Here is a 14697-nt window from a genome sequence, read left to right on the forward strand (position 1 = left end):
ATCTGGCCTTCAACACCAACCAACCAACAACAGAACAGATGCCCCAGCTCCCATGGCCATTGTGAAACATCTTACTAAAAACACCTTTTTAATCAGGATTTGTATCTGAATTCTCTGCTGGGATGAAAAGCTAACCAGGATTGTCTCTGCCCTGACATGAGGGCATCTAGAAAGGAAAAAATGAGAAGCAATGTATTTCACCGTTACTGAGCCTGCCATGCTGAGTCAGAACTCTGCTTTACATTCTTAGCCTCTCACTTGGCCCCCACAGCAAGCCTGTGAAGCAGTAACTATTAGTATCATCACTTTATAAACAAGGGAACTAAGAAACAGAGAAGTGAAGTGGCTTGCCCTAGGTCATACAGTAAATAATAGAGTTGAAAGTCAAACCTAGAAAACCTGTCTTCAAGGACAATGCTTTTAACTACTAGCCTGCTCTCTTTTATTTGAAATGAAATAATAATCTTTCTGTAAAGACAACTCAGGAAATGTAAAGCCATCATGTATTCATCCCACTCACGTTACTGCCCACTCTACCATTAAAGGTAAATCTCAAAATATTTTCCTATAGTAATTCTAGGCAAACCATTCAAGCCCTGGGAAGTTTACCGTGTACTTCTGCATCATTTAGTATTCAGAGCCCAAAGAGGATGATAGAGGTGGGTGTTACAACCTCCAATTAACAAAGGAGTACTTTCACAGAGTAGGTAATTGAATACTCAAAGCTCTAAGTGGCAAAGCCAAGGTCTGAACTCCCCAGTCTACGTAGAAATGATGCCTTTTGGAAATATTTTATCCACTTTGTCTCAATGAATCAAATTCCATGGGATGACTGTAACCTCCATTCTATAACATTACACAGAGACAATTTGCCCCAGGATTTAGAAAGTGTAGAACACAAACCTACAGTAAGTAAATACTAGATATCAAGAAGGCCTTCGTATGAAAATTAGTAATCCACAGCTGTTTTCATCAGTGGCAAAGTGGTAGAAAGACAAAGAATCTGCCATAGATGGGGTAAGAAGATACCGGCTGAACTGTTAAACTTTTAATGTCTCCATGTGAGCTGAACTGACAGATTAGAATCTCCAAGAGCCCCCAAAGCACAGCAAATCTGCATCCACTTGCCAGCCAACTCTTTGCTGTGGGCTTTAATCAAATACACATGGGTAGTGCAACAGGTGCTGGGGCAGGAGAGCCTGAGAGAGCCCCTATGTCAGGCACCTGGCAAGTCCCTAGATGCAGAGCAAGCAGCCTGGCACCAGGAGGAAGGCAAGTAAGGGACAGAAACCAAATTTTAGGGTCTCTACAAGAAATATAAAAAATTAGCTGGGCATGGTGACAGGCACTTGTAATCCCAGCTTCACTGGAGGCTGAGGCAGGAGAATTGTTTGAACCCGGGAAGGGGAGGTTGCAGTGAGCCGAGATCTCACCACTACACTCCAGCCTGGGCAACTGAGCAAGACTCCCTCTCAAAAAAAAAAAAAAAAAAAAAAAAAAAAACAAGAAGAGGAGCAGGACGAATCACCTGAGGTCAGGAATTTGAGACTAACATAGCAAAACCCCATCTCTACTAAAAATACAAAAATTAGCCGGGCAAGGTAGCACATGCTTGTAATCTCAGCTACTCAGGAGACTGATGCAGAAGAACTGCTTGAACCCCGGAGATGGAGGTTGCAATGACCCAAGATCACACCAGTGTACTCCAGTCTGGGCAGCAGAAAATAATAATAATAAATAAATAAAATAAGGAAGAGCAAGGCAAACAGAGACCTTCTGAGGAGCCAAAAGCCATGAAGAGTAAAAAAAACTCACCAGTGTCCAGAAAGGCTAGCAGCCAAGCTATAAACAAAGAGAAATCTCCCACCATTCAGAAAGTTGGCAGCTTGGCTCTGAAGCATAAAGAGATTTCTAAGATCTTACTGGGCTTCGGAGTGAAAACTGCTGAAAACCAGTTCGTGATCCCACTCTCAAACTATGTGAATCCAACAGTGAACTGACGCTACTAATGCTACTTCAAAGCCCAGATCCAGCTCAGTCCCCAACATTAATGGTGTGACAAGAGGAGGAGCAAGCCCTTTGCCGGGGTAGATATTCCTGTCTTTACTGTTCTTAATGTCCAGCATAGAATAAAAAAATTAGGCTGGGTGTAGTAGCTCACACTTGGAATCCTAGCACTTTGGGAGGCCCAGGTGGGCAGATCACTTGAAGCTAGGAGTTCAAAATCAGCCTGGCCAACATGGCGAAATCCCATCTCTACTAAAAATACAAAAAATCAGCCAGGCATGGTGGCACACGCTTGTAATTCCAACTACTCAGGAGGCTGAGGCAGGAAAAATGGCTTAAACCTGGGAGGCAGAGGTTGCAGTGGGATGAGATAGTGCCACTGCACTCCAGCCTGGGCGACAGAGCGAGATGCCTCAAAAAAAAAAAAAAAATAGTAATAATAAATAGAAATAATGGAACACAAGGAGGAAACAAACATGATCTATTTTTAAAAAGTCAACAGAGGTAATACCCATCTATGACCCTGATGCTGCAACCAATAGATACAATTATGATAAGTATACTAAAGGACCTAGTGAGAAAGAGGAGGAGATGAACACGAACAGGTGAAGGATCTCATCAGCTTAAATAGATAAATAGAAAAGTTAGAAATAGAAATTATAATTTCAGAAAGAAAGAACTCATTCAGTGAGCTTAACAGAAAATTGGACATAGAAGAAGGTGGTTCTATGTGTTGCAGAGAGAGAGGGAAATGGAAAACAAACAAGGATACTGCACAAGAGGTGAGAAATAATAAATGGCTTGAAAATATTGGAGTCCCAGAAGGCAAGGAGAGAACTGGATAAAAGAAATATCTTAAGAAATAATAATCTGATAATTTTCCAAATGTAAGGAAGGACATCAACCCATAGATCCAAAGAGCTCACTAAACCCAAAGATGATAAATACAAAGAAAAATCACACCTAGGCATGTCATAGCCAAAGTGCTAAAAACCAAAGACAAAGAGAAAATACTAAAAGCAACCAGAGGAAAATGAGACATATGACCTGCAGAAAACTGCAATAAGGGCAACATTTAAGAACGCTAAATTTTACCAAAAATAATTAAAGTCAGAATACAATGAACTGACACGTTTAGAATGCTGAGGTGTGCGAAAAATGACTGTCATACAAGAAAGATTCTTTAATAAAAAAAAAAAACTAGAGCAAGAACTCTCAAAACTAAGCATTTGTTTAAAGAAGAAAACGATCCAATTATAAAATGAGCAAAAAAAGGAAACATTTCACCAAAGAGGACATATAGGTGGCAAATAAGCAGATAAAAAGATGGTCAACATTATTAGGCATTAGAGGAATGCAAATTAAAACCACAATGAGACATCATCATTACATACAGGTTAGAACAGTTAAAATAAACAGTGATAATACCAAAGTCTGGTGACGTTGCAAAGAAAACAGATCACTCATACATTGCTGGTGAAAATGTAAAATAGTACAGCTACTCTGGAAAACAGTTTGGTTTTTTCAAACTGTTTTTTCCAAACAGGTTCTTATAAAACTAAAGATTCACTTGCCAATAATCACATTCACAGATATTTATCCCAGAGAAAATATATTCATAAAAAAACCTGTACACAAATGTCCATAGCAGCTTTACTCATAATAGCAAAATAGCAGAAACAATGCAATTGTTGTTCGCATGGACTGTTGAACCAACTCTGATATATCCATACAATTATAAACTGTTCAGCAATACAAAGGAATGAACTACTGATACATACACAACCTGCACAGACCTCAAGGACATTTTGCTTAGTGAAAAAAGTAAATCGCAGAAGGTTAAATATGGTATGATTTCAGGTATAAAACATTCTGAAAATGATACAGCGAATAGAGATGAAGAACAGGGGCCAGGGACAAGGAATAGAATGCCTGAGAGTACAAAGAAACTGCACAAGGGAGATTTTGTGATGGAATAGTACTGTATCTTGATGGTGGCAGTGGTTATATGAATCTACACATGTGCTAAAACTGCAGAGAACTTTACACACTCACACACACATAACTGCAGTTTAAAATACAGGGAACAGTGAATAAGATCATTGGTACACACCAGTATCAATTTCTTGGTTTTGGTATTGTACTACAAGCTATAAAAGATGTCACCCTTGGGGAAGCTGTGCAAGGGTACATGGGACTCTGAAATTCTTTTGCCATTTTCCGGGAGACTATTACTATTTAAAAATAAAAGGTTTAATTTTTTAAAAAGGAAGGTAAAATAAAGACATTTTCTGATAAGCCAAAGCTGAGCAGATCCATATTTTAAAAGATGCTGAAGTTCTTCAGACTGAATGGAAACAGTATCAGACAAAAACAGGAAGAAAGAACACCTAAAAGACATCAAGTCAAAGTGTGTTCCTCCTGAGATATTTCTTTGTTCAAATAACAGTTGTTCAATGTTTTCTTCAGGTCTTTTTGTTAAGTGCCATGGGATCAAAGATAAATAACACTCAATCACACTATCTGTGATACAAACCTACACATAAATATTACCAACAAATGATGTTGAAGACTATGTTACCAAGGTACTTATATACTGCTAGTGGTTATACAGAAAAGGAAGTTGTTGTTGAAAAATGGTAGGTAAAGAAAGACTTCCCAGAGCTGAATCTGAAGACGAATGTTAAATGAACAAGTGAGGGACAGTATTCTAGGCCAAGAGTCTGCCAGAAAGCAGCCACAGAGGAGTGGATGAGGAAGACATACATATGGAGTTCCAAGAGCTCAAGATACTCAAGAAGAAGAAAGAAAAATCCCTAAGAAATGACAGAAGGCAGATGAGGAGGACAGGCAGAGCACACAGAGCTGCTGTTAAGGAGGATCTACAAGCAACTGGGAGAGTCGGAAAGGAAGTGAATTTACTTAGAAAAAGAATAGAAGACAGGCGTCCCAGGGAGGTAACTCTGACAGTATGAATGACATACTTGGGGGAAGTGAAACAGGAGCTAGGTCAGGGCAGTAATACAATAGTCCAGGAAGGGGATGGTAGTAAGCATAGGCCAAGGCAGCAGCCAGGAGCACAGGAGCTGAAGGGTATATACAAGCTAGCCAACGATCAAGAGTAAAGGGAGGAACTGAGTATCACTCCCACAATTCCAGCTTGAGTGCTGAAAAGATTTTACCTTCATTTATCTCAAAAGGGAATAGAACAGCAAGGAGCAGGTTTTGATAGAAAAATCATAATTATACTTTTGGAGATGGCAATCTTGAGGTACAGAGGGAACCTCCAGATATCTAGCAAATGCAGAGTTACAGCCTGGGGCAGAGGTCATAAAGTAGCCCTCGCTGGAACTGAAGGGCAAGAATAGAAGAGCATTCGATGGGATTGCCAAGGGGAGTAAATACAAAATGAGAAGAAAATAGCACTAAGAATCAAATTCCAAGAGAAAAGGGGGCCATTTTAAAATTTATATTTTAAAAATTATAAATTGGAATACTTCTGTTGTCATTATATGTTAAGAGCCTTAAATTACTTAAATCAATGTAACTAATAATTCTAGTAATACAGTAATATGGAATGAACACAAATGTGGACAAAGATTTATACACGAAGATGTTCCCTTAGTGTTATTTTACGTAACACAGAAGCAACTAAATCAGCCAGATGAAGGAACTGATTTAAAGCAAATTATGTTAGCTCTATAAATTATTATGCAATGACCTACGCAGTATTTTAGAAGATTTGTTAATTATATGATTACACTTTTATGACATGACACTAAATGGAAAAGCATACAAAGTAGTGTCTATAGGATTTATTTATGTAAGAATATTTATTGAATACCTACTATATGCTAGTACTTAAGCGCTCAATATAAAACGCAGTAAAAAGCAGTCAATTCCTTGTTTTTGTGAACCTTGGATTCTACTGGAATGTGACTCAAAAAGAGCAAATAAATAAATCTGCAAGAAAATATCACAGAAAATAAATGCTTAGACACACAGAACAGTGACCTAATAAAGTATTATCAACTGTATAAAAATGCCGAAGTTAAGTTTAAAGAAATAAGGCACAAAATTAACAGTAAATAATAATAATAATTTAAAACAAAGCAAATTTCAGGTGGCTTGGTAAATGGTCTAGAAAAATAAAGGTGAAATTATAAACAGAGCGTTTGGACACTTTATGATTTGATCTTTGTCATAATCACAAGGCAGAATTTTCACAACCTTTCGTCTTTCTCACCCTCAAACCAAAAAACTCAGGAAGCACCAGCAACTGCTATACTGAGGGAGGACCATGCATCTGCCAAGTCAGTGTGGACCAAAATGAATCCCTCAGTAATGCTAAAGGTAGAAAATTTTGCAAGATAAATGATCCTTCCACAAACAAGCTGAGATGATATTTTTTTACATTTCCACTTTCATTACAGTACAATGCCCCCACTCCCTACCCACACACACATACATTCACCTAAGTTCATTCATCCATTTACTGAGCCAACGTTGCATGACTGGGACACCCTAAAAATCGTAACACCCTCTAGAAACAGTACTCAAGTGCTATAGAATCTCAAAAACCAACTCCTAAGTAAAAACATTAGACTGCTTAAACATTTGTGTGAAGTCTAAACTGAAGAAAATCACTATAAATATTGCCACAAGTTGTGTAATATTATAGAAATTACCTTAGAAAATAACCCATGTAGACCAGGAACAGTGGGTGGCTCATGCCTGTAATCCCAGCACTCTGGGAGGATGAGGCAGGCAGATCACCTGAGGTCAGAAGTTTGAGACCAGTCTGACCAACATAGTGAAACCCCATCTTTACTAAAAATACAAAAATTAGCCAGGCATGGTAGCACATGCCTGTAGTTCTAGCTACTCGGGTGGCTAAGACAGGAGAATCACTTGAACCTGGGAGTTAGAGGTTGCAGTGAACTGAGATTGCATCAGTGCACTCCAGAGTGGGCAACAGAGCGAAACTCTGTCTCAAAAAATCGAAAGAACCCATGTATGCTTAACACACAGAGACAGACACCTGCATACACAGCTCAATGACATTTATCCTGAAAAAATTACCCTGGAACAGATAACTGACAAGATACTGATAAGAATGCCTTCATATTCGAGGTAGAGAAATTGGGAAAACAGTGTATTATGCACTGAAATGTGTACCCACCCACCAAAATCAAGCAGACGCTCCCATCCCTGATGTGATACATTTGGAGATAGGGCCTTTAGAGAGGTAATTACAGTTAGGTGAGGTCATAGGGTGGGACCCTGATCCTATGGGGCCTATGGCCTTATAAGAGACACCAAACTCACACTCTCTGCACCACTTAGAAGAAAGGCCATCTGAGGACAAAAAACTCACAGGTAAACCGAAAAGATGGCCTTCACCAGGAACTGAGCCCTGCTGGAACTGGGTTCTTGGACTTCATAGCCTCCAGAACTGTGAGAAAATAAATCTGTTTTTTAAGCTACACAGTCTGTGGTATTTTGTTATGCTACCTGAGCTATGACACACTGTAAGGTAAAATTACAGTAAGATTGATGAACAAAATCAAGATTCATCCCCTCAAAAAAGCAAAAAAATATTTCCAATATTCTGGAATCTTTCCTGAAGATTAAATATTACTCAAACTAATATTAATCACATTCTCCTTAAAAAGTCAGCTGTCAAGATGAAATATTTTATTACTAGAGATTAGTCAGTTAAATAAATCACTGTGCGGAGGTTGGTGACATGATGAAATTCATTAAAACTGTAGGTCAGTAAATCTTACTGGTCCAGAAATCAAACAAAGCCCAAAATAATCTAGAGTCACTGTGGTAGAAACCAAAAAAAAAAAAAACAAAACAAAACAAAAACAAAAACTCGCCTGCTCCTTCAAGGTCCTTTGGAATGACAACCCAGTATCTTCTCCAGTCAGACGTCCATTCTGAAGTAACAGTTGAGTGCACTGGGATGAACACACCACAGTGAGCCAGGCAGGGAAGCAAGCACCTTAAGGGGTGACCAAGTGATAGTCATCAGTGCCTGGCTGCTCCTAAAGCATCCCCAACCTCAAGCATCTACAACTCAGTCCTTGAACCTTCGCTCTTCTCTATCCCTACTCTCGCCCTTCCTTATCTCATGGTTTTAAATGCCACATATATCTTGACAACTCCCAAATTCCCATCTCCAGCCCAGACAGACCACTTTCATGAACTTTGAAACTGTATACCCAACAGCTAACTAGTATCTTCATGTGGATGTCTAATACACAACCATAATACAAAATTTAGCGTACCCAAAATTGAACTCCTGACATCCCCCAGCAATCTGATGCTCATAGTCTCCCCTTCTCAGTTCATCGCAATCCCATTTCTCAGCTGCTCAAGTCAAAAACCCTGGGGCATCCTTAATTTCCCTCCCTCATACTTCTCACTGTCAGATCCACCAGCAAATCCTACTAGTGGCTCCACCTTCTAAATACATCAAAATCCTACCACTTCCCCCACCTCAAGTGCTTCCATCCTCACCCAAGCATCCCCAGCTAGTCCCCGCTTTACTCTCTGTTCCCCAACAGACTATTCTCCCTATGATGCTAGAGCATGCGGTCAAGTAAGTCAGATCACAGCTCTTTTCCATTTCAAACCCTCTAGTGGCCGTTCATCACATGCATGGTGTGATGAAAATCTAAAACCTTCACAATGACTTAGGAGCCACATGACCTGCTTCCTTCCCTCCCATAACCACTCTGTCACCATCTGTTACTCTCTCCCTCTCCCTCACTCTACTGCAGGTATCCTCCCTCAACACACACACTAGAGAGCAGCCCACCAGAGGACCTTTGCACCGGCTACCAAGTCTCCTGGAATGTTCCTCCCCACCTACCTACACCTCTGTGGCTGAGTCCCTCACATCTCCTTCAAATCTCTGCCCAAGCCGGGTGCAGTGGCTCATGCCTGTAATCCCAGCACTTTGGGAGGCCAAGGCAGGTGGATTACCTGAGGTCAGCCTGGTCAACATGGTGAAACCCCGTCTCTACTAAAAATGCAAAAATTAGCCAGGTGTGGTGGCAGACACCTGTAATCCCAGCTACTCAGGAGGGTGAGGCAGAAGAACTGCTTGAATCTGGGAGGCAGAGATTGCAGTGAGCCAAGATTGCGCCATTGCACTCCAGCCTGGGCAACAGAGAGAGGCTCCGTCTCAAAAAAAAAAAAAAAAAAAATCTGCTCAAATATTACCTCCTCTGCCTCAGCCCAATTAAAACTGCAAGTCTTGAACCTCCTGACCTCTTTTAAATGATTTCCTTCTTTCCATTAGCATCTATTATCTTCTAATATGCTATGTGTTAATAATTTATCAATCTGGTGTGTCCCAGTGCCCAGGACAGTGCATGGAACATAGTAGGTGTACAATAACTCACTGCTGGAAGGATGAAAAGTGTATGTGGCATTTCATTCCCACATACACTGGGTTCTTAGAAGAGCCCAAGGCTTAGCAGACTTTTGATATATTGATTTGGACACTTTCTTTGTATGCCCTGCCTTGGTGATGTCACCTAACAATCTCATCGAAATCTGCTTGTGTTTAAATCCTATCAATATTACTTTTGTAAATAGATTAATAGGGCATACTTCTGGTTTAAGACTTACATTTAAAGGTGACATCTGTAGGAGGAAAGACATTTAAGGAGAAAAAGAAAGAAATTTAAACCAATTAATCTATTTTTCACCTTCTTTCGGGTTTCTTTTTTCTCAAATAAAAAAAGGTCAAAATTCAAAACTATTACTGGAGTTAAAGTAAATACCATATTACATTTTTACAGAGAGCAAGAGGTAGCAATCTTATTAGTACAGAAATAACTAAAAATATCACAAATTTTACTTTTTTCTCTGCATGTGATTTAATGGGTGTTGCGGGGGTGGGGGGCTTCTCAGCACAGGGTCATGAATAAAAAATTAACAGGATGGAAATTAACTCAATGGGAAATCAAAGCATCCAGGCTTCAAACCAAGAACATTCTGACAATGTCTTGCAAACTGAGGACTGACAAAGCATATTAATGAGAAATACTGTTAGAATGCTATTCAGATATGGGTCTTCGGCTTTCCAAAAGAATTGGTTTCAAAGAGGAAGGGGAAGTTACACATAGAAAAGCAAAGCATGTTCATGTTTTCCATTCCCTTCTGTACACCGAGCTCATGAGGTGAACCTTCATCTGCCCTGGCGTAAGTCCAGCAATGGGGGATGGCCATTCAAGAAACCAACATGCCGGGCACGGTGGCTCAAGCCTGTAATCGCAGCACTTTGGGAGGCCGAGGCGGGTGGATCACGAGGTCAAGAGATCGAGACCATCCTGGTCAACAAGGTGAAACCCCGTCTCTACTAAAAATACAAAAAAATTAGCTGGGCATGGTGGCGCGTGCCTGTAATCCCAGCTACTCAGGAGGCTGAGGCAGGAGAATTGCTTGAACCCAGGAGGCGGAGGTTGCGGTGAGCCGAGATCGCACCATTGCACTCCAGCCTGGGTAACAAGAGTGAAACTCCGTCTCAAAAAAAAAAAAAGAAACTAACATAAGAAGAAGGACGGCACTGCTCACTAACATTAAAATCTACAGATACATCTAGTCAAACAGTATGTTTACCTCTGTTCAAAACAATTAAAAGCATGAGATCTAACATTCCCTCAGAGGCAGAAGGTATCCTACACCCCAACCTACACTAACAGCATTATCTTTCATTTTAAGTACACATATAAATCTGCCAAACTGTTGTACTTTGGAGAAATAACTAAAGAAAAGCTTTAAATACTAGGTATAGGCAAAATCATTCTAAAAGTATTATCGTGATACCTACCAGATTCTTAACATTCAACAAAAACCAAAACAGCAAGACCCCTCATACAAATACATCTATTGATGATGCCACACCAGGCTGACATTACTAAGCGTCAGTAAGACTTTACCACTTGCCTACATAAGTCACTTTCTAAGCCATACAGTTGTCCATTTCTGCTGGGCTCAATTTGAGGTAAGGTTCTGATACCTACCAATCACAGCAATTCCCACCATGACACCCTGTTCAGTGGCCACTTCTTCCTTCAGTGCTTTCCTGGCACTGCCCCTCCTCTCCATATTACTCAATTCTCAGATAACTATTTTTAGTGCTAAACTTCATATCCGATAGAATAAGTTGAAACATCTTCCAAACTAACAGTCTCACAAAACATAAGACTCCCTATAGTCCACCTATTTGGTTAAACAAAAACAGACAGCAACCAAGTAACTATCCATCTACTGAGTATTTGAAAAGCAGACATGCAAGAATGCTCAATCTCATGCAATATAAGGAAATACAGGGCCAAGCACAGTAGCTCATACCTATAATCCCAGCACTTTGAGAGACCAAGGCAAGTGGATCGTTTGAGCTCAGGTGTTCAAGGCCAGCCTGGGCAACATGGCAAAACCCTACGTCTACAAAAAAAAAAAAAATTAGCCAGGTGTGGTGGTGTGTGCCTGTGGCCCCAGCCACTCAGGAGGCTGAGGTGGGAAGATCACTGGAGCCCAGGAGTTCAAGGTTGCAGTGAACCACAATTATGCCACTGCACTCCAGCCTGGGTGACAGAGTGAGACTGTGTCTCAAATAAATAAATAAATAAACTATAAAAGAAATACAAATTAGAGCTGCAATGCTTTAACTTGTTAGATGAGAAAAGATTAAACATATGAAAAATCCCAGTGTTGGCCAGGATCAGGGGTGGGGGAGGAGAGACACAGGTACTCTCTGACACTTTACTGATGGAAATAAACTGTTACGCATTTTAAGACTACAAAAGGGTCCACAAGATCAAATTTTAGAATCTAGAAGAAAAACATATACATATTTCCTAAAATGTAATCTGTGATGATAACCGAAACAGAAGCTGATTTGGGGATACTATTTGACTTTGGTAAAAACAAGTAGGGTTTATCTCTTCCCCAACCACCTGGCCACAGCTGACTGAATGGAGAGAGATACTACCCAAAATGGGCCAGGTTTCCCTCTCAGGAATGTGGAATTGGGACTGTGTGGTTCTGATTTGGTCTGGTCACAGGTATTTTTAAACAGTGGAAACATAAACCTCACATCACATCAAGTCATCCTGTCATACTCTATTTCTATTTAGCATACAAACAAACAGCATTTGAGGAGTCAATAAACTGACTCCCACTTTGAATTTTTCAAACATATGCTCTAGGATTATTTTTTCCTTATATTTTTGTTTTTCCTAACCTTCCTTCTCATCTTTCTGATTTGAAGAACAGTAATTTCTAACAGCTTATCTGATTATTGTATTTACTTCTGCTTAAGAACATTATTTACAGTTAATTAATAAACTGAATCTTGTATAACTAGACTCAACAAATTCCAAACCTCACCCTCTACTTCAGAATATCATTCTTGATGGGATTATGGAGTTGCTGGTAAACTTCCTTTAGGTTTCGGGTTTTTGTTTTTTTTTTAAAGTCCTATAGCAATCATAAATCAATGAATCCTCAAAGTAATTTTCCAAAAGAGACAAAAAAAAAAAAAACTTTTGGTCTCTTCATTTTAAAAACTCATTTTAATTTAATAGTGACTGCCATTCACCAACAGACCAAGACCAATTTTTCCTCTTCATTTGTTCCATTATTTTCCAATTTGTTACAGAATTATACAAACTCCAGATCTGGTATGCCCTTCAAAATGTCAAGTTTGACTTTTGAGAATCACCACCACCTTGATTGTCTTCTCCCATAAGCCCATTATTCTGTCCAGCAGCTCTCAGTCTAATAAAAGCAAAGAAGATATACATACTTATTTCAATCATAATAGTCAACTATGACAACACAAATAATTCAAGCTCTCAAAGCACTTAATTCTGCTGAAGATACAATCATGTTACATACTTCAACAATAATACTCCCCCATCCTGTTTTTGGAGAACTCTGAAAATCTAGACAATATGCTTCCTTTCAAAACACCAACTGGTTACAGAGGAAAAGAAAGAAACAGACAAATGATCTTGCCAAGAGCCAGTTCTGTAGTTTCCCTCCCCTGAGTAGCCCTTTCAGTGGCTACAAAGATTTAAATTCAATCCTTGATTGGACTGATGATATACCACCTTTTATTTATTTAGAATTGAATTAAAAAAAAAAAAAAAGTTCAGGGAACTGTAATTCAACTGTTTCCAATTTTTGCAAGTATGAGGAGGAGGACTCTGCAATACTTTATTTAAAAAAAAAAAACTGAGGGTTCTTTTTAAAAAGGAACTGAGGATTCTTCTTTTTTTGAGGCAGGGTCTCACTCTGTCCCCCAGGCTGGAGTACAGTAGCACAAACCGGCTCATTGCAACCTCCACCTCCCAGGCTCAAGTGATCCTCCCGCCTCAGCCTCCCAAGTGGCTGGGACTACAGATAGGTGCCACCAAGTCAGGCTAACTTTTTGTATTTTTCGTAAGGACAGGGTTTCTCCATACTGACCGGGCTGACGCTGAGGATTTTTAAAACAGTTCTATGTAGTGATGAGAATATAACAACCCAAAAAAATTGTTAGCACAAAATAACTCTCTTAAAAGGACTTGCAAACATCTATAAAATAGCAAAACATTAATTTTTTTTTTTACATGAAGTCTTGCTCTCTTGCTCAGGCTGGAGCGCAGTGGCGTGATGATCTCAGCTCACTGCAACCTCCACCTCCCAGGTTCAAGCGATTCTCCTGCCTCGGCCTCCCAAGTAGCTAGGACTATAGATGCATGCCACCACGCCCAGCTAATTTTTCGTATTTTTAGTAGAGATGGGGTTTCACCATGTTAGCCAGAATAGTCTTGATCTTCTGATCTCATGATCTGCCTGCCTTGACTTCCCAAAGTGCTGGGATTACGGGTGTGAGTCACTGTGCCCAGCTGAATTTACTCTTTTTATTACAGAGTCAGTTAATATCAGAATAAGGTCTAAAGCCCAACCTCCAGATTTATAATACAGATGGGGCTCTTAGACTTGCTCATGGAAGACAGGTGTTTCTTAAGTATCCCTGACAATTCTCTTAGGAACTAGACAAGCTAACTTAAAAGTTCTTACAGAAAAGCAAAGACAAGACAATCCTGAAAAAGAAGAGTAAGGGTAGAGAACAACCTCTATCAGATATTAAAACACTACAAAGCTTCAATAATTAAAATAGTGTAAATAAACCTATAATGTAATAGACTAGAAAATGCAGAAACTGACAAGGTATATATATGAACTCAGTATAAGATGGATGTGACATTTTAAATCCCTAGGGTAAGAGTTATTGGTTAAATGCTATTGTAACAACTGGATACTCATTAGTAAATAAAATTGAGTCGTCACTTTACTCTTTATACCAAGAGAAGTTTCAAATGTATTAATAGCAAAAATGTACAAAATAAAACCAATAAAGAACAAAAAGAGACAAAAATTTTTTTTAATAATCTTGAAGAGAAAAACTTTTTTCAAAACATTATTGAAAAACAATAAAGGTCAAACATTAAACTACTTGAAAAAAACAAATATTACTTCATTATGGAAAATTCTATAAACAAAATCAAGATTACATATCAAATGAGGACTTTTTGGGGCATCATAATTCTATCCACAAACCCAGAGTCCTATGACACCCAAGTATAGCACTCTCTATTCCATGCAATCCCAAATCAC

The 14697-nt window shown here is 39.3% G+C and overlaps 1 protein-coding gene and 1 pseudogene across 3 annotated transcripts in view; one reads left to right on the top strand and one right to left on the bottom strand.

Moving 5' to 3' along the window:
* Positions 1-14697, bottom strand: part of WASF3 (WASP family member 3) — a 121443-nt gene that overhangs the window by 82399 nt on the left and 24347 nt on the right. The gene's annotated exons all lie outside the window — the stretch shown is intronic.
* LOC101029819 (eukaryotic translation initiation factor 3 subunit F pseudogene) overlaps positions 1-14697 on the top strand; it is a 33756-nt pseudogene that overhangs the window by 9421 nt on the left and 9638 nt on the right.

The sequence above is a fragment of the Saimiri boliviensis genome, chromosome 16, assembly GCF_048565385.1.
Source record: "Saimiri boliviensis isolate mSaiBol1 chromosome 16, mSaiBol1.pri, whole genome shotgun sequence".
Classification (NCBI taxonomy): Eukaryota; Metazoa; Chordata; class Mammalia; order Primates; family Cebidae; genus Saimiri; species Saimiri boliviensis.